This window comes from Peromyscus californicus, unplaced genomic scaffold, assembly GCF_007827085.1.
Source record: "Peromyscus californicus insignis strain IS unplaced genomic scaffold, ASM782708v3 Scaffold_12__1_contigs__length_115047231, whole genome shotgun sequence".
NCBI classification, from domain to species: Eukaryota; Metazoa; Chordata; class Mammalia; order Rodentia; family Cricetidae; genus Peromyscus; species Peromyscus californicus.
In genome coordinates this window covers 47,548,480-47,569,580 of record NW_026294413.1, presented here as the reverse complement: position 1 = coordinate 47,569,580, position 21,101 = coordinate 47,548,480, and the positions used below count along the sequence as shown (strand labels likewise).

The 21,101-nt window shown below is 43.1% G+C and overlaps 1 protein-coding gene and 1 pseudogene across 1 annotated transcript in view; both read right to left on the bottom strand.

The window, feature by feature from the left end:
• The window catches only part of LOC128107869 (translation initiation factor IF-2-like), an 82,246-nt gene that overhangs the window by 35,365 nt on the left and 25,780 nt on the right, over positions 1-21,101 (bottom strand). The window lies entirely within an intron of this gene.
• LOC128107150 (60S ribosomal protein L5-like) overlaps positions 334-21,101 on the bottom strand; it is a 45,065-nt pseudogene continuing 24,297 nt past the window's right edge.

Genomic DNA, 21,101 nt, shown 5'->3' with positions numbered 1-21,101 from the left:
TAAAATATTGATAGAGACCACCAAGGGCTTTCTCGGTGCTCAGTACAGCTCTGTGGGAATAGTGTGTGTGTGTGTGTGTGTGTGTGTGTGTGTGTGTGTGTGTGTGTGTGTGTGTGTGTGTGTGTGTGTGTATACACGGGTGTGTGGAGTCTAGAGGACACATCTGAGTTATTCCTCAGGTTCCATTCACTTTTTTCTTTGTTTGTTTTGGAGACAGGATCTTCCACTGGCCCGAGTTTCCTAACTAGGATACACTGGAGGGATGGCAAGGCCCAGGGATATATCTGTCTTGGTATTGGTGCTAGGATTAGAAAGTGGGCCATCATGCTTGGCTTTTTTTTTTTTTTTTAAAGATTTATTTATTTATTATGTATACAGCATGTATGACTGCAGGCCAGAAAAGGGCACCAGTTCTTACTACAGATGGTTGCGAGCCACCATGTGGTTGCTGGGAATTGAACTCAGGACCTCTGGAAGAGCAGTCAGTGCTCTTAACCTCTGAGCCATCTCTCCAGCCCATGCTTGGCTTTTTTATGTGGGTTCTGGGAGTCAAACACAGGTCCTTATGTGTGCGTGGCAAGAATGTTAGTGACTAAGACACCTGCCCAGCCCCTGGATTGTTCTTTTATGCAGTATATTATTGCTTTCTTTTTTTCCCTTTTAAACATTGAGAAATTACCTTTTCTCTCAAAGCACTGTTTATGATTTTAATGTTTTATGATATTGCATATTTATTGACTCCTACTATGGCTTACATAACTTTAAATACTGTCAGCAAACAAAGATATTCTTAAACTACTGTTACACGTGAGATTCTTGAGATACTCTGCTGCGGTGAGGACCTGTCTCATCAGTCACATTGGATGCTACAGATAAGATTTACAGTGTTGCACATAAAATGTTAGAGGCTTTTATGTGTAATGGAAGTGCCCATCAATTCCTGCTGTTACCTAGACAATGCTGTGAGCTGAGCTGCAAGCTGATGCAGACTCAAAGGAATTCTTTTGGTGCCTGGAGAACCCTGCATATAAACATGCCTAGGAAGACAATGTGGACACATTTCAAGTTTGCCCTCTGATTAGCTGGGGCCCCTGTTCTAAACCTTGGTTAGCTAATGCAGTGTCTGCAAGGTTTCCAACTGTCCTGTGCCCCTCTCAGGGCTATGACCACATCCATGACAATGGATCATACTCTGTGGTCCTCTCTTAATTCTGTTGTAGTGAAGGTGTGTTATCTACCCTGGACCTTTCTAGATTGTTCTCATAGGGATGTGGGCCTTCATCTCTGTGGATCTTCTTACTCCTTGGGGAAAACAGACTTAGGGTACAAGGAGTCAAGGTAAGGGAACCCCACCTCAGCCTCTGCTCTTTGGGCGATTCATCCTTCATCACTCACCAACCTATGAGACACACTGCATGGCCCTCTTTCACATTGCTCCTGTAGGCTTTATGGTGTGTGTGTGTGTGTGTGTGTGTGTGTGTGTGTGTGTGTGTGTGTGTATCTCATATTGAATTTAAGTGCCAAGGGCTGGAGAGCTCACATGCTGTCTTTCGTGTTTATCTACGAAAAAGCAGAGGCTGGTGGGTTCTCTTCAAGGGTGCAAGCTATTCACAGTCAGAGTTGTTTCTCTATCCTGCTCCTGCCCTCTGTGGCCAGACTTTCCCTGCTGGGTTTAGGGCGGTCATCACCAGCTCCCCATCTTTTCCCCTTCACTGCACTCTACACTGACTTAGTCACCCCAAAGGGCTCATTTGGAAGGAGTTGGGGAAGCCCACTGGGGCTTTGTGTCTGTGATTCATTTCCGTTGGCCTTACAGAAATGATGGATGGCACTGAGTAATGCAGTCAGTTTTTAGGCCTGGTTATTTGCTGGCTGCACAGTCAGGCCCCCTTGGCTGCTCTCACTGACAGGGAAACAAGCACTAAACTGAGATTAAGTGACTCATCTTGAGGTCAAACCGTAAGTCAGGGACAGAACGAGAATGACGGCCACAGCTTCGGGGAGCAGCAAAATCTAAGACCAGAGGAGGGGAAAGGGGGTGATGATGTAGGAAAACTACCTAAATGGGTTACTACCCATTCTCCTCCCACGGCAATGACAGACAACTCCTGCTTTGGATTTTTCTCCAGGATTAATAATTCATCCAGAACTTCAATAATGAATTAAGAGTGTTCATGCGCACAGCGTCCTCCAGGGACAGTTCTGTGCTCGGCTCTAGGAGAGAAAAAAAAAAGCCACCTGTAATGTTGATGCCGTCCGACTCAATTCAACACGCAATTTTTACCCCACATTGTGTACCAAACATTGGTCCGGTTCTCTGAAATGACTACTGGGGAAAGTTAAATACCTGCCCACAGGAACTTGGGAGTCCATTGTCCTATCTGTACACTACATGACATTTTTTTTATTTGCACAATTCTCTTTTGCTGGCATAATGGTGAGAAGAACACACAGTAGATTTTGACTTACAACTATGAAGAACCTGCAGGGTTCCCAAAGACACCGTTGGTTACTTTTTATTCAGCCGGATGAACTGGTGAATGCTAGCACGCTCACGCTGACATCAGCTGCTGCCCTTCAGTTAGAGCCTTGGAAAGCCTATTGTAAATCGTTCAGTGAAATGTTTTGGCAGGAATTTTCATCCAGATAGTAATCACGGTAGCACAGAAACTGAGCACACGTCAATACCAATGCTCCTGCACACGGGGAGGTCCTTGCTGGAAGTGCTGGACTTAGGAGCTTCAAGGACTTTGTCCAATTAAACCTCATTTCCCAATCAGTCATAACCAGGCAAGTAGCATTTCTGTTTGGAGTAAATACAGTAGCCCTGGCACTTCCTTGTCCAGCCACTTTTTGTGTTTTTCATATGGTGACTTTTTTTTTTTTTTTTAGCTTATTGCTGATTCAAGACTACATGTGAACAGACTCACTAGCAAAACTTCTGTTGAGAGAAGCATCACACATAGGTGTAACGAGTTGGAGAATGCAGTCTACGTAGCCCATTTGTTTGGCAGGTATTGCTAGGGCACCCTCCTAGACTTGGCACTTCCTACTTGAGGCCCAGCTGGCCCCATGTGTGAAACGGGAATACCCACGACCACCTCATACAGTGGTGACCGTGGCAAAGGACAGCCACTGTGTGAACATTCTCAGTCCAAGACCCAAGAACATCAGAAGCACAGCTATCGGGGAGGGGCGGCACCGCAAGACACACCTTCTCCCTCTCCTCAAGTTGCCTTCCCACTCCTGAGCTCCTGAAGAGGTAAAACTTTGGTGATTTTTTTTTCCTTGTTGAGAAAAAAAAGAGAAGCCAGTACTTGGATGTGCTTTCTGATCCATGTCTTTGGATCTCTACCTGTCCTCTTCCTCAGATTTTGGGGTCTCATAGCATCATCCATCCTGAATTCTTACATGGGAATTCCTCCTTCCATGGTCACAGCCCGTTCCTTCCTGATTCTCAAGGACCTCCGGCTGCCCAGAACCTCATTCTCTTCCCGTCCTGGAGTCCTTTACCCTCCATGAATGACAACATTGACTCTCTTCTTGGCTCCCGTTGGACACTTGGCACGACCCTCTCCAGCACCCTTTCTCCTTTACTTTGGAACCCCAGGAGACAAGGAGACTGCTCCCTTCCTTCACTTTTCCACCCACCATTCATTCCTTAAGCCACATCCTCTGGCTCTGGCTTCCTCATCCCACAGAGATGGCTCCTGCCAGTCACCATTCGTTTCCAAGGCTCTTGGGTGTTGCGTCACCTTATCCTTGGTTCTTCTTCTTCTTCTTCTTCTTCTTCTTCTTCTTCTTCTTCTTCTTCTTCCTCTTCTTCTTCAATTCTCTCTGATGGCAGCATGAGCTTTCTTATGCATCTCCTCCATCGTGTCTGGAGTTTTGATACTCTTTATGAACTGAAAGAATGGTTTCTTATAAGCATCTTAGTCTTCCTCCATTATGGAACACATGTCGTCTGCAACGTTCTGACCCATGCTGTGCTTATGGTGTACTTCTGCGTTGAACTCCTTCCTTTCAGAATCATAACCCAGGAATTGTTTGGTGCTATGAGGAATGGACAGCCTCCAGCCACAACTCCCTTCAGGGCCCCAAAACTTTATTGCCAGTTGTAGTCAGGACAAGACCTGCATCCAAATAGCAAGTGAAGGCACCAGGCTGACCATCAATGCTTTCCACACTGTATTCATCTCCAGTCACCTCCACTTGGCCTTCATAGATCTTGTCCACACCAAACCTACTGAGAAGCCTGCGGGCCAGCAGCAGCAGGACAGTACAGTAGGCTGCAGGATAATTTGTCAGGCCGACTTTCACACTGTATTCTGGCAGTTCCTGTGCATATGCTGCGCAGACTATCATATCCCTTTCTATACGGGTATATGCAATCTGGCAGATGATATTTCTGTTAGTTTCACGAACTACCATCCTGTATTTGGGTGTGCTGTACTTATTTTTGTCCTGGATCACCATTTCTGAGCATAGTAGTCAGTTTTACCTTCTCACCGCCTTCTAGCTCTCACTTGGAATCTCTTAAAGCAGGCTTTATTCTTGACAACTTTCACAATCCCCATCCTGTGAACAGAGACCCGCAGTCACAGCTCCAAACAGACCTTATCCTTGGTTCTTAATGTCTTTCTCATTTGGTCAGTGTTGAAAACTGAACCCAGGGCATCGTGGGTGTTAAATGCTGATGACTTTTCAAAATTTCTGCTTCTTTCATGGTATGGTTATTTGGGTCTTCTACTTTCCTCCAAGATCCCATTGACTATTTTAGGGGTCCATTATCCACTATACCTGAGGATACTAATCCTGTATCCATCTAAGTCCTACAGAATCTCAACCTCAGCATGCCCAGTGATAAACTAGTGCTCTTTGTCTCATGTCTCGGTTTCCACATTCTCTACAGTCCCTCCTATGGCACGTGGCCCTACCACCAGACAACCATCTCAAGTTACACCCCCCACCTTGCTTCATAAGTGCATAACTGATAGCCAAGTCTAATGCTGTTGTTGACTTAGTTGACGGTCTCTTCTACATACACAGGATTTCTGCCTTTTTTCTTCACCTTTGCCCTTGAAGAGTTTTTTTTGTTGTTGTTGTTTTTTTTTTTTGGTTTTTTTTTTTGGTTTTTTTTGGTTTTTCGAGACAGGGTTTCTCTGTGTAGCTTTGCGCCTTTCCTGGATCTCGCTCTGTAGACCAGGCTGGCCTCGAACTCACAGAGATCCACCTGCCTCTGCCTCCCGAGTGCTGGGATTAAAGGCGTGTGCCACCACCGCCCGGCCTCAAAGAGCTTTCTATTGGTATCCTCCTCTCTGTTCTCTTCTTATTGCACTGCCAACAGAGTGATTCCCACAAAAAAAAAAAAAAAAATGATCCCCATGAACCTATATAGCAAGTGCTGTACATACAGCAAATGCTTTAGGGTGAGACTCACGTGCTACAAGTCTTCAGAGAGGGGACGCTCAGCCTTTGACAAAGGCAAGAAAGGCCTTTGTTGGGAAAAAAAAAAAAAGGACCTAGAAAAATCACAAAGATCGTCAGTCCTGGCCGAGAAGGATACAGCCAGAAGAAACTTCAAGCTGCTGTCAGAACAGTGGACTGCAAGAAGCAAGGTGCTTCAGTGTTCCTGAAACCTGAGGAACTCCAGGTCCAGGCTTGTCTTTTAAACACAGTCTACACTGACCCATATCTGTTGGATGGGTTTCAAGTTCAGCCCCTGACCCTGCCAGAGCACTCCCTGACTCGCCTCACACTTCCCATCTCCTTTTAACTCGAGAGGCAAGCTAAGGGAGGGATTGTTTGCTGTCTCCTGGAAGAGAAACTCTAGAAGGCCAGCGCTGCGGGCCTCTCCTGCAGGCACAAAGACTGCTTGATGGCTCCCAGACTTCCTCACAGTCGGTTCAGTTTGCGATGACACCAAAGGGTTGTAGACAACCACCAGGTCTTGAGTGTTTCAAATTGAATTTGGGGACCTATGAATAGACACATAACAATTCTACGTTCCAGGTAATATTAGATATTTTTCTCAGGGAACTCACTTGTGAAAGTTCAACAGCTCATTCACCATATCCCCCATCTCAACCTCTCCTGGATGTAACAACAGGTATTTCCTTCATCCAGGGGTGATTTATTCCACACTCTCTATTACACAATGATGGGCACGAGTCAATTGGATAAAGATGTGTGAGTATGTTTAAGACTCTAAATGATACCTGTGATAAGCTTTACCCTTACACTGTCTAATCATAATTTTATTAGAGAACTCCACTCGAATAGCACATAACATGTTACTGTTTTATATGAATTCTCCCCACCCCAAGGAAACGATTCCACTGTCTTCCTCTCAACTATAGGGATAGAGGGAACCACAAAAGGAAAAGACAACAGAAGAGAAAGGTCATGAGCATCGATCTGATTGTGCAGGCAGACGATTAACTGCCTCTGTAGAGCAGCCCCGGGGGCATGGAAGCTATGGCTCAATTGAAGACACTCCCAGATTCTTCCTTTAGTGCGGCAATTGCATCTCTGTTTGTAGGCATTCATCGGTATCCTGGTAACTTTATTTGACTATGATTTTCCCTCTATATTCAAGATTATACAAGTAGGTAATATCCCCCCGTCTCTCCAGGCTGGTGTTTTTATATGTCAAGAAGGAAAGAAGCAAGAGCTAAGAGAAGAGCAAGTCAGATGCAGCCTCTGGGAGATGACACAGAGGTTGCCACCTTTTGTGGCCGTTCATTTACTTTGAACTCAGATAGACCGCAGTACAGAGATACTTTCCTGGTAGACTAAACATAACTGATTTTCTATAATCTAGGTTATATTATTATAATTATTATTACTAATGATAAAGCTATAGGCAGGCGTGTCCCAGAATAGCTATGAATGTGGCCTAACACTTTTGTAGTTGATAACATCATGTCACAATGTCAAAAGGTTGGAAATTCTTATTAGAATCTTTATCAGTATCAAACACTGTATAAATTAAATGAATATGAAAAAAAATAAACCGTTTTAAAAATAACTTTATAGTTATTAAAGTAAGATTAATAAAATAACAAGTAATGATTCTGAAAATAGCACACTTTTATTTAGATCCATTCCAGAGAGTTTCCTGGAGGCAGAGACTGGGGAGGCATTTGTGCTATGCTGGATATTAAGGTCAGAAAGAGGCTGAGCATCTTTGGTCCACTTACAGTCTTTCAGGGGGGTCTCTGAGCCTCAAAGCAGGTGCACGATTATATGTAGGTGCGCACACATCTTTCCTTTTCCTCCTCACTTGATGTCTGGCCACAGGTACTACAGTCTGTGTAAGTACAACACTCCGCTGATTCTTGCCTTTATGTGGATTTCCTCTGTAAACTTTTCCTGAGTTATCTTGAACCAAGCTGATGCTTCCAAGCATCCACAGGGAAAAGGGAAGTAGCATCAACTGCCTGGCTATTCCAGGACACTGGCGTCCTGTCTCAGCATGTCAGGACAATAGGCTGTGGTGATCCTTTTTTCACAGGATCAGAACGCAAACTTCAAAGCCCACCTTTGCAGCGTAACTACTGTGTGACCATGGGACATTTTCTGAACATCTGCAAGGCTCAGTTTCCTCACCTGAGTCACGGGAGAAGGATAGGGTGGTGGCAGGGTTAGGATGATACTGTCAATAGGAAAAGCTGTTTCATTTTCTGTGTCTGTGTGTGCATGGAGGAGGGCACTGTATTTAATTGACCACAGACAGAGGAAGAGAAGAGACGAGTCTCATTTGTGTGCATGTGTGTGCATGGGGGCCTTTAGATGCAATGGCCCCCCACACAGCTAGGGAAAAGGGTTTACAACCACATGGGGGAAGAGGAGGTTGGAGAAAGAGCGTCTACAGGAGGAAAACGGAAAGCCAGGAGTTTCAGATAGTTTAACTGATTCCTCATTGCTGTGCTCATGGTTCATCTCCATCAAGATGTAAAGCTACTGTGAAGAGGTTTAGGATAACTATAATTTTTAGAAGGTGCAGCTCAAATCAGTAAAAGAATGGTTTTTTGTTTGTTTTGTTTTATTTATTTTTGTTTCGGTTTTGGTTTTTTGAGACAGGGTTTCACTGTGTAGTCCTGGCTGTCCTGAAACTCACTATGTTGACCAGGCTAGCCTCGAACTCACACAGATCCGCCTGCCTCCGCCTCCTGAGTGCTGGGATTAAAGGTGTGCGCCACCAGCACCCAGCAGTAAAAGAAGCTGAAATTAAGTATTTTTAAGCCATTGATTCTTTGGGGGTTTTAGCTTAAAATAATTATTGGGCTGCTAAGATGCAGCATGTTCATGACATAGCATGCAGTACTCCGTAGGGGCTACCATGTAGCTGGTATTTCCCCCACTGTTATTATAGGCTAGGTAAATCTTTCATAAATTTAGAGGCATTGCCTGTCCTGGCTAGTGTTATGTCAACTTGACACACAAGCTGAAAGGAAGGAACCTCAATTGAGAAAATGCCTCCATAAGATCCAGCTGCAAGGTATTTTCTTAATTAGTGATCTATGGAGGGGAATTCAGCCCATTGTGGATGGTGCCAACCCTGGGCTGGGGGCCCTGTGTTCTATAAGAAAGCAGGCTGAGCAAGTCATGAGGAGCAAGTCAGTAAGGAGCACCCCTCCATGGCCTCTGCATCAGTTCCTGCCTCCAGGTTCCTGCCCTGTTTGAGTTCCTGTCCTGACTTCCTTCCATGATCAAGAGTGATACGCAAGTGTGAGCCAAATAAACCTTTTCCAGTCTCCACTCTTTTGCTAAAAGTATAAATAAAGTTTTATCTTTTCCTGTCACCAGGACTACATAGAGAAAGCCTGTCTTGAAAAATCCCCCAAAAAGGGAGGGGTGGGGGGAGGAGAGGAAGAAGGGAGGGAGAGAGGAAGAGAAAGCAAAAACGTAACGAAGGAACCCATGAAAACAAGGTGTATTTTATTTACGTATTTTGAATCCCTGGGGGTTGGACCCAGTGCTTTGTGAACACTAGGAAAGATCTCTATTACTGTTCATAGTCCCAAGTTTTGCCTATTTTAAAAATCCTGGGACAACAAGAGACTCAAATGAATAGCTCTATATAACAGTGTTATCTGGTTTGGAGGTATTTTAAATTTAGAAGAAAAATCTTTAAGACATAAATTTTTGTTTTGCTCATTATAGATAAAAATGACAGAACAAATGCTCCACACTTCATAGATTTTCCTGTTTTAATTCTATTTGCCAGGAAATCACATTCCTCATTCTATTTGTGGTAATGTATGTAGCTTGGGGGGAGGGCACATTAGAAAAAAAATATTGTAATATGTAATTACATCTAGTAGAGTTATTGTACCAAAATAGACTGACTTTCAAATAAGAAATTTGATTTAATTTTGCTATTTATAATTTTGTTAAGGATGTTTTAATTGCAAGCAGTGAAAAAGGCATTGATCCAGACCTGTTATTTCATAGTCATGCAAATAAATAACTTTTGTAAATGGACAAGCCTGAAATCATACTTTGTTATAGCCATTGTTATTACTATTACAATGCTGGGAACTCAACCCAAAGCCTTTTGTGTGTTAGGCATGCACTCTAATACTATCTACATCCCAGACATCACTAACTCTTTTTGGAGCGATTTAGCTACTTATGTCAAAGATTATCAGTTAATCCAGTAGCAGAACTGTATCTGAGGAGTTAAGAACTATTTATGGAGTGGTGGCGGTTTTCTCATTCCGAGAATTTCTCTTCTTCTTCCCCAACAGTTGCTTATGACAAGTTAAGTAATGAAAATTGCTAAACTGTTCTACTTACTTTTAAAAATCCCTTTGTGTGTTGCCAGTGTTTTCTCTATGTAATCAATTCTTTTGGATTATAAATTCTTAAAAGCAGGAGCTTTTAGCTCTAATGTCAGGAGCCACCGGTGTGTTGGTATTCGTGTGAGAGGGGACCCAGTCATCATTTGTGGTAAGCTAAGGTCGTGTCTTTCTGGATGATTATATCATCATGGAACATGGTGTGAGCATCTCATAAAGGTGCCTGATGCGACAAAGATGATGATAAACATCACAATGATGATGAAGGTGGTGGTGATGGGAACATACCTTTGCTGTCAGGTAGGCCCTGATTTTCTCTGTTTTGCCTCTTGCTATAGCTGGGATATGCACTGAATGCCACCCAAGAGTTCTTGTGTTGAAAGGTGATTCCCCCATCCCTTATGAAAGAAGTTTCGTTTCGTAGCAGAAGGAGACCATTACAGAAAGCCATGACTGGTCAAAATGCAGAGAACAACTGACCATGAGGAGCCCACTTACAATACAACCCTACACCTAAGGCTTAAGGAACGACTTGCAAGAGAAGGCTGCAAGATTCTAAGAGCCGGAGAACCAGACGTCTGATGTGAGGTAGTGTCTTTTATATATGACAGAGAAGTTGTACCCATGACATCTCAACAATATGGTCCTAAAGTAACCTGAAAAATAATGACACCAAGTGACAAGCCAGTGTGGATGGGGAAATCTTATAAGGCCCCGCCTCTGGATAAAGAGTTACAGGCAACCGATGGCTGCTGAGAGAAGAATAAGAAGTCTTCCCTGGGGACAAGCCTCCTGATAGGTTATCTAATCCCAAGATGTCAGCCCTAAACACACGTACACATGACCGATATTAAACACACTCAACAGGGTGCATTTAAAACATAATAAAATTATGTTATATTAATCAGGGCTCTCTAGAGGAACAGAACTTACATAATAAGCAGAGCAGGTTATGATTTATTAGAATGGCTTACAGGATATGGTCCAGCTAGTCCTACAATGACGGCCTACCAATGGAAGGTAAAGAATCCAGTAGTTGTTCAGACCATGAGGCTAGATGTCTAATCTAATCTTCAGTATACACCAGATCCCTGAAGAAGTAGGCTGTAATGCCAGTGAAAGAATGGACTTGCCAGAGAGAGAAGACAAAGAGAGCAAGCATCCCTCTTCCATGTTCTTATGTGGGCTTCTAGCAGACTTGTGGTCCAGATTAAAGGTGGATCTTCCACCTCAAAATATCTGGATTAACAGTGAATCTTCCCACTTTGAAAGATCCAGATTAAAAATGGGTCTTCCCACTTTGTATGACTTAATTAAGAAAAAAAATTCCTCACAAGTGCTGTGGAGCAATCCTTTTCTACACTATGGATATGTATTACTCTCATTGGTTAATAAAAAGCTGATAGGCTGGTAGGTGGGCAGGAAGTTAGGCGGGAAAGGCAAACTGAGAATGACAAGAAGAAGGGTGAGTTAAGGGTGACACCAGCCAGCCACCCAAGAAGCAAGACATGCTAGAGCACAGGTAAAGTCACAAACCATGTGGCAACACATAGATTAATAGAAATGGATTAATTTAAATATAAGAGATTGCAAGTAACAAGCCTGAGCTATCAGCTGAGCATTTGTAATTAATATAAGCCTCTGAGTGATTATTTGAGATCAGGAAGTCAGGACAGGAAACATCTGCTTATACACAAGTGTACCTAGCTGATTGAATTTTAGTTAATTCCAGATGTAGTAAAACTGACAACCAAGAACAGTCATCACATATATTTTTCTTTTCCAAGAAAAAGAAAAAGAAAATGTGATCCCCACTGTGAAGTAAAAAGAGGATGCATATTTAATATGACAATAGTGTTTAGAGGTTGGACCTTTGAAAAGTGAACCCCCACGATTGCATCCTGGTCACCTTGTACAAGGGAAAGAGACCAGAAGACACCCACATATATATACACACACTAACTCTTAATAAACTCACTCTCCATCTCTTGCCACATGATGCTCTTCAGTCTTATGACTACCAGCAAGAAGGCCATCACTAAACAGAGTGTCTTGACCTTGTCCTCCAGGACTATGAGCCAGCCTCAAGTATTTCAGTATATTTTGGAAGGTGGGTGGTTAAAACCAAATATTGCTTCCTCATAGGAAGACAAATGCAAGGTAGCATGTCCTACCACTTTCCACCTGGCTTGTGATGTATATAGGCCTTAGTAAAGGTAAGAACTATCTTCTCCTATTGGGAACTCTTTTAATGCTTCATCAGCATGAGTTCTGAGTTCAGCATAGGAAGAAAAGAATAGCAAATCTTGCTCTTTCCAGCAAGATGGTGATGATGATGATGATGATGATGATGATGATGATGATGATGGTTGGGGATTTTTTTAAGACTGGCCCTGAACTTTTGATCCTCTTGCCTCAGCCTCCTGGATTCTGTAATTCTGGTATATACAACCACACCCTGCTCAGGCAAGATTACTCACTGCCTACTGAAGAACTAGTCCCAACCTCAACCCCTCTGGTGAGTTTCTGGGTCCATGTGCTCAGAGAAGACAGCTATCAACCAAGGAGATCACTGTAGTCTATTTTTTTGTCAGAGACAAGCTTAGTTACTGAGACCTTGACCCAGTCCTTACCTAAGGGTATGTTTTTTGGGGGGCACTTCTGGAAAACCTTTTTATTGTTAGTTAAAAACAGGAAGATACACATAGGAACATAATTCTCTCCATTCTTTGCCATCTTCATACTCACAAGTGGTATCTGCTGCAGCCTCTGGAACCTACGGGAGGGGGTGTTGTTGACTGCACACACAGGATGTTGAGCTGCTGAGCTAGACACAGGAAAGCACCTTGTTCATGGTGGTATGGGGTCCCATGGGAGCAAATCTAGAATTTCCATCTCCTGGAGTTCCAGCTACAAGAGACTATAAGTCGGCTACTACTGAAACAGCTTCAAGTATATCTTTTGCTTGTAGGCAAAGAATATTCTTATAGAGACCCCTTTGTGGGAGTCTCCAGTTTTAGGATTCTTCAGTCAAGATTAGACCCCTGACATTGTAAAAGGACTAGGCACACAAATTGTCCCAGCTACATTGGTTCAGTTGCTGGCTAGAAACAAAATTATTGAGCAAAGGTTCCAGTAAAGAATGCCTGGAATCACAGCATTTGGGAGGCCAAAGAAGGAAGATCATGAGTGTGAACACAGCCTAGACAGTGAGACCTTGTCTCAACAACAACAATAACAAAGAGAAAAAACAAACCCAACAACAATGAAAGCCTGGAGATGTGGTTCAATGTCAGAGTACTGTCCAGCATGCAAAATGTCCTGGGTCCAAAATAAAACAAAATAACTTAAGACTGGACAGAGTTCATGTTCCTTAACTTATGATGGGGTTAAAATACAATAGACTCATAGGTTCGGAATGTGAAAATGGATGTAGTATACTTCACCTACTGAATATGAGAGTTGAGCACAGTATACTGTAAAATTTCAGTTGTTTTCCCTGTGGTTACACAACTCTCTGAGACTTGTGTCTGGCTGCCACTGTCTAGCGGCTTGAGACCCTATTCTACTACATATCAATATTCTGGAAAAAGCAACAAAAACTCAAAATTCAAAGTATGATTTCTAGTGAATGTAAATCTTGCAATAAAATTCCAAGTTGAACCATGTAGTATTGAATAAAAATACCCCTCATAGGCCCATAGGGAGGGACACAATTAGGAGGTGTGGCCTTGTTGGAGAAAGTGTGTCACTGGGTGTGGGCTTTGAGGTTTCAGATGCTCAAGCCAGGCCCAGGGTTACTCTCTCCTGTTGCCTGCTGATCCAGATGTAGAACTCTCAGCTACCTCTCCAGCACCATGTCTGCCTGCATGCTGCCATGCTTCCCTCCGTGACAATAATAGCCTAAACCTCTGAACCTGTAAGCCATCCTAGTTAAATGTTTTCCTTTGTAAGCACTGCCATGGTTATGGTGTCTCTTCACAGCAATAAAACCCAAATTAAGACAAACTATCATAATTTGGGAGCCATCTGGGCAAGATGAATTAAAAAAAAAAATTGTAATAAAATCCAGATAAGGACATAGCAACAACAACAAAAGAAAACTACACACCAATTTCCATGATGGATACAGATGCAAAGATACGTTTAGAAGGTCATACATGATGACCAAGATAGTCTTTTCAAACAATGCAAGGTGGGTGAAACATACACAAATCAACTGATGAAATAAAACAAATAAGGAGATTGAAGGACAGAGATCACATGATCATTTCAGTAGACAAAGAAAAGCTATTTGACAAAGTTCAACATCCTTTCACCATAAAAGTTCTGAAAAAACTAGGACTAGAAGGAGCATACATCAGTACAATAAAGCTACACATGACAAACCTAGATCCAGCATTATACCAAATGAGGGGACTATGAGTGTTCCTCTAAAATCTGAAATGAGATAAGAGCTCTTTTTTTTGTTGTTGTTGTTTTTGTTTTTGTTTTTTCGAGACAGGGCTTCTCTGTGTAGCTTTGGTGACTGTCCTGGATCTCCTCTGTAGACCAGGCTGGCCTTGAACTCACAGAGATCTGCCTGGCTCTGCCACCTGAGTGCTGGGATTAAAGGTGGGCACCACCACTTGGCCGAGATAAGGGCTCTTACTCTCTCCACTCAGTATAGTGCTTGAATCTTAGCTAGAGCAAGATTCTTAGCTTAGCAATAAGACAAGAGAAAGAAAAGAGATACAACTAGGGAAGGATGGGGTCAAATTGTCCTTATTTGCAAGTGGTATGATTCCATACTTAAAAGACACCAAAAACGCTACAAGAAAACTCTAATATCTGATAAATACTTTCATCAAAGCATCAGAAGACAAAACCAACATAGAGAAATTGCTTGCCTGGTAAACGACCTATTAACAAACCGAAGAATGAAATTAGAACCATATCTCTCACCATGCACAACAGTCAATTCAAGTGCTTTAAAGACCTTAACATGAGGCCTTAAACCCTGAAACTGTAGAGGAAAACAGAGAAAGCACTTTAAGATACAGGCATAGGCAAAAAATGAAATCTAAAGGCTTTTGCCTAGGAAGGAAACAATCACAAGAATAAAGAGACAGCCTACAGAGTGAGGAAAATGCTTTTAAAATTATACTTTAAACAGAGAGTTTAATATTTACAATACACAAAGAACTAACCCTACCACCACCAAAAAAGCCAAAACCCCAAATCTTCTAATCAGTAAATAGGCTAATGAATGGGATAGGTCTCAAAAGTAGAAATATAAATGGACAATAAATATTTGAAAGTGTTCAACATCTTCAACCATCAGGAAATGCAAACTAAAACTAACTTGAGACGTCAGCTCATCCCAGTCAGGACTAACATCAGGAAAACAATGACAACAAATGTTGTTGGCACAGATGTGGAGAAAGATGAATCCTTATTCACTGCTAGTGGGAACGTAAACGTATGCAGCCAGTATGGAAATCAATGCGGACGTTTTTCAAAAAGCTAAAAATAGGACTACCATCTGACCTGATGATACGACTCCGGGCAGAGACCCAAAGGACTTGAGGTCCCAGCACAGAGATGCTTACACATCCATGTGTATTATTACACTATTCACAACAGACAAGAAATGGAACCAGCCTAGATATCCCCTGGCCGATGAACAGATGAAGAAATTGTGGTCCAAAGGCACGGTATAATTGTATTTAGCCGTAAAGAAAACTAGATTATGACATTTGCAGGAAAATGGGTAAAACTGGAAAAATCATTATGTGAAGTAAAAAGACCCAGACTCAAAAGACAAATGCCACATGTTCTCTCATATGAAGACCCTAGATTTTAAATCAGAGAGAGAGAGAGAGAGAGAGAGAGAGAGAGAGAGAGAGAGAGAGAGAGAGAGAGAGAGAGTCTAGGTAATGAGACTAGCAAGGGGATCATGAGGGGAAGAAGAGATCTTAAGGGGAAAACAGAAAGACAGTGATGGAGTCCACGAGAGCAGAGGCAGGCATCCAATGGTGGATACAAGGACTTGGGCAAGCTGTGTGGGGAAGAAAACCAGTAAGAACGAAGTGTGAACGAAAATGCCACAATGTAACACATTCCTCTGCCCAACAACTTGAAAACTGAGGATAAAGACTCAGAATATATATCCAAGAACTTTTAAGTGTAATGTTAGAAGTTAATGAACTCAAATTCAGGTGGTAATTTACTTTCTTTTTCTGTATGAAGGTTGTAACTTTTTAGAAAAGGTTTCTTTTTCTCTGGACAGAGTGATTCCGAGGGGTACCTCAACAAAATCAAGAGACTAGGCAAACTCTTGCAGCCTCCTTCTTGGTTAACAGGCTGCACATTCAGTGACGAGACCAAGAGAATCTTTGTAGAGAAATCTGGCCAGCAGAAGAGGCAAGGCCTAAATATAGAGAAAACAGAGGCTCCCTGTGTCTGACAGGGCTCTCCACAGAGCCAAAAGAGTGTGTGTGTGTGTGTGTGTGTGTGTGTGTGTGTGTGTGTGTGTGTGTGTGTGTGTGTGTGTTTGGCTTGAATAATTGTGAGGGCTAGAAAGTCTGAAGCCTATATGGCTGATATGGAAGCTAGAGACAGGGGCAAGAAATGATGTCTGAAATTCTTTGGACAAGCCAACAGGTTGGAAACTGAGGCAGACTTCCTTGTTATACGCAAGCAGAATTCCTTTTCTCTGGGAAGCCTACTTACTTTCTTGTTTGCTTGTTGATCTACGTGTGTATGTATTTTACTTTTATATATTGTACAAGACATCTGCATGTATAAAATACATTCACAATGTCTGGCCTGGTATAAAAGCAAACAAATGGGCTCTACAGCACATAAAATTAGATTTCACACTCCCCTATGAAAATGTGCAGCAACGTCCTCCCAACACCAACGTCCTCCCAACACCAACGTCCTCCCAACACCAACATCCTCCCAACACCAACGCTGCCACCAGTCAGAAAAGGTCCTGCCAACGCCCTGACCTCCCGGCCGGCCTGCCCGACAACCCCTACTGAAGTAAACAGGCTTTTGAGAAGAGATACTTGGATGAATCAAGAACGGTTGAGGCAGGAGGAAATGGCTAATAAACCAAGGTGAATGTCTTCACGGAGACAGAGAAAATACGTCAGTCAGGAAACTAGGAGGAAGCCACTGGGGCAAAATGATCTCAGAGAGGGAAAAGGAGCTCTTGGGAACTACACTTATGACTACAAGAATGGCACCTCAATAAAAGGAGGTAAACAAAGAGGAGAAAACTCCCAAGGAGTAAACAAAAGATAAAGGACAGAAAACGGACCCTCGGCCATAAAAGCTCATTTTAGGAAGGTCAGTATCTGGATAAGATCCACACGGACAAGGCATACAGGAGAACACTGGAATCCCATCATTCAGGAGGCCAGCTCTGGTGAGTTCAAGGCCAGCCTAGGTTACAAAGCAAGAGCCTGGGGAGGAGGGGGAGGAAAGAAGGGAGGTAGAGAGAGGGAAAGAATGGAGGGAGAGACAGACAGACAAACAGAGACAGAGAGATTTCCAGAAAGAGAACAGAGAAAATGGAGGACACGGAGGAGAAAAAATTAGGAAGAATAATGAAGGCTTTAGAGATTATGTGTGTCCCAATTCAGATGATTTATAAAACTCCCAGCCTAGTAGATATGTGTCAGGCCCACGCCATTTCATCATTTAAGAAACTGAAGATAAATAAAAAAAGTTTTGAGTGAGCAGGAAGGGTAGACTATACTTGCCTCTCAGTACCTGCCAAAGGTGGATTCAGGACCTGCAAGGCTGCATAAATTCCTTACAGAAATGATGGCTTGCATGTCACTTATGCATCCTCTCATATACTTTAACTCATCTCTAAATACATAGAATACCCAACATAGTGTGACGTAAACAGGTTTTACATTGTATTATTTAAGAGATAATGACCAGCCACCGCCAAAACAAACAAACAAAAAAAATCCCGGTTTGGTACAGACACAGACCATTTTTCCCAGAATTTTCTTTTTCTTTCTGGAGGAGTGGTGGGTGGAATGAGACAGGGTCTCTGTACACAGCCCTAACTGTCCTAGAACTCACTACATAGACCAGGCCAGTCTCAAAATCACAGAGATCCTCCAGCCTCTGTCTTCCCAGGGCTGGATTAAAGGCATGAGCCACCATGCCCAGCTTTTCTGAGTATTTTCAATCCGACTGATTGACTTTATGAATGTGCACCCTTGGATGTGGAAAGCTGACTGTGCATATAAACAATCAAGGATTGATTGACTTCCTCATCAGCAGAGGGCAAGCAACGTCTTCTGAGAAAAACCTTCTCACCTAGTGTGGCGGTTGGAAAACGGCTCCCAAAGGGAGTGGCAACTAAACCTACTAAATTGACGGGTAGAAGATGACCTTTTCGTCAATGAAGTTCACACAAAACCTCTCCCCAAGCCTCTTTTCTCAGTAAATAATAGAGACAGTGAGGCTCCAAGAGAGGGATAATGGCAAAAGAGGATGATGTGACACCCAGGGACTGATGGATGCAGGGAACAAAAGGCCAGGGATACTCAACAGGATGCTAGGGGGGATTCCAGGCTGCATCTGCATCAGACAGAAAGCTGCTGTTCCAAACTGCCTGAGGTTGGAGCTCCTGGACAAGAGGCCCCCAGGAACAGCAAACGCATCAGACTCACAGAGTGTCTAAACACAGTGTGGTGGTTTGAGTAAGAGTGGCCCCTGTGGGCTCATAGGTTTGAATGCTTGGACATCAGGGAGTGGCGCTATTTGAAAGGACTAGGAGGCGTTGCCTTGCTTAGGAGGCATGTGTGTGTAGGGGGGGGGTGTATCACGGGGGATGGGTTTTGAGGTTTCAAAAGTCAATGCCGGGCTGGAGAGATGGCTCAGCGGTTAAGAGCACTGGCTGTTCTTCCAGAGGTCCTGAGTTCAATTCCCAGCAACCACATGGTGACTCACAACCATCCGTAATGAGATCTGGTGCCCTCTTCTGGCCTGCAGGTGTATATTCAGACAGAACACTGTATACATAATAAATAAATAAATCTTAAAAAAAAAAAAAGTCAATGCCAAGTCCAGTGTGTCTCTTTCTCTGCCTGTAGATTAGGATGGAGCTCTCAACTACTACTCCAGTACCTGCCATGCTCTTCACTATGATGATAATAGACTAAGGCTTTGAAACTGCAAACAAGCCCCCCCCCCCATTAAATATTTTCCTTTATAAGAGTTGCCGTGGTCATGGCATCTCTCACAGTAATAGAATAGTGACTAAGACACATAGTAAGAGATACGTTATCCCTTGGGCATGGTTTGGGGACAGAAAACTGAAGCCAGTGTTTTAAAAGCAAGAAAATAATTAAATCCAAGAAAAGAAAAAGGCTATTCGAGAAAGGAAAAAGTAGCCGGGTGGTGGTGGTGCACGCCTTTAATCCCAGCACTCAGGAGGCAGAGACAGGTAGATCTCTGTTGAGTTTGAGGCCAGCCTGGTCTACAAAGTGAATTCTAGGAAGCCAGGGCTATTTCACAGAGAAACCCCATCTTGAAGAAAGAAAGGAAGGAAGATGGGGGGGGGGGGAAGGAAGGAAATGTTGGTTTTAATGCCGAGGCGCTGTGTTATTCATTAAGTGGCACCGTTACCATGTGAGAAAGGCCACTAGGCACAACAAAACCCATTATCAGAGCAGTTTTATTAGGAGAAGGGAGGGACAGAAGAGAGCGTAACCAGGCCTGTGGAAGACATGTGCACAGAGAGAGGGGGCAGGGGAACAGAGAGGGGGAGGAGAACAGAGAGGGGGGAGGAGAGGGGGGAAGGAGTCTGTCACCCAATTCTTAAGGATTCCCCTGCACATGTGCATATGGGCTTAAGGAGCTATGCCATGCATGCGCATAGGTTGTGTGATCATGTTGCATGCAATTTATATGATCATGCAGCACACATAAGTAAGGCCCCTTTTTGGCTACTGAACTGTGCATGTGCGGTCATATAGCTGGAGGAGTGGCCAGGAATTCCAACAGAAAGGAAGGAAGAATGCAAAGAGTAATACTTTTGATTGGTACTACCTGGCTCAGGATATTCACCTGTCAAAATAATGTGAATGTTATTTAACAGAATTGATATTTATGTGAAAGATGAGGCTTGTGATGTAGACAAATAGAAACTGAGACCTAAATTACCATCATTTGTTAGGGAAATAGATAATGTCCTAGTTTGCTTTTAATTGTTATGATAAAACAATGACCAACTTAGGGAGGAAAGGGTTTATTTCAGGTTATAAGTTACAGTCCATCATTAGGGGAAGCAAAGCAGTAACTCAAGGCAGGAACCAAAGCAGAGACCACGGAGGAATGCTTCTTACTGTCTTGTTCTCCATGTCTTGCTCAGTTTGTTTTCTTATACAACTCAGGACCACCGGCCCAATGGGTGGCACCACCCACAGAGGACTGAACTCTTCCCATCTATCATGAATCAAGAAAATGTCTTATACACTTGCTGCAGGCCAGTCTGCTGGAGGCATCTTCTCAGTTGAAGTTTCCTGTTCCCAGATGAACTGAACTTGTGTCAAGTTGACCAAAACAAAACAGACAAAAACATAAGATCATAGGTACAATTGTAAAACCAAGACACAGTGATCAAGAAGTCAAGACTTGGAAATGGTGGTAACAGTGATGATTTAACAGGTAAAAATGTTTGCCTCTGGGCTGCAAATGATAATAGAGATAGAGAGAGGACTATGCTCTGCTTAATTGTTTAGCCTTACATACTACATCTTGACAAAAATAAGAAACAAGAAAAACCAAAAACAAATCCCCCAACTAGTAGGATAAAACCCATACTCCTTGCTGCCTAGGAACTCAGTTTATAAAGTCAGAATGACGTGGTTCTAATACTAGATTTACAACTTACAAGCTGTGTAGCCTTGGGCAGGTTACCAAACCTCTCCAAACTCTGAAGAGGGATGATTCTCATAGACTGACTCACCAGCAGCCCTGCTTGTGAAGAATGAGGTGAACAATGCCAGTGGACTAATCATTAAGGCTGACACACAGTGTGGCTTCAGCTTCCACCAGAGTTCTTTTTGTTACCAGCCTGACATCAAGGCTATTTGTAATCCACTCTGTTCTAACCTCGTGTCCTATAATTCTACCAGACCAACTCCATGCTCGGTCCAGGCCTACATGAGACTTTCTGAAATGAACCTGTGTCTCTCCAGGATTGCTTACTCAGTTGTTGGCTTTCTTCTCCCTCCCGCCCCATCCTGGGAGCTGAGGACTGAACCCAGGGCCTTGTGC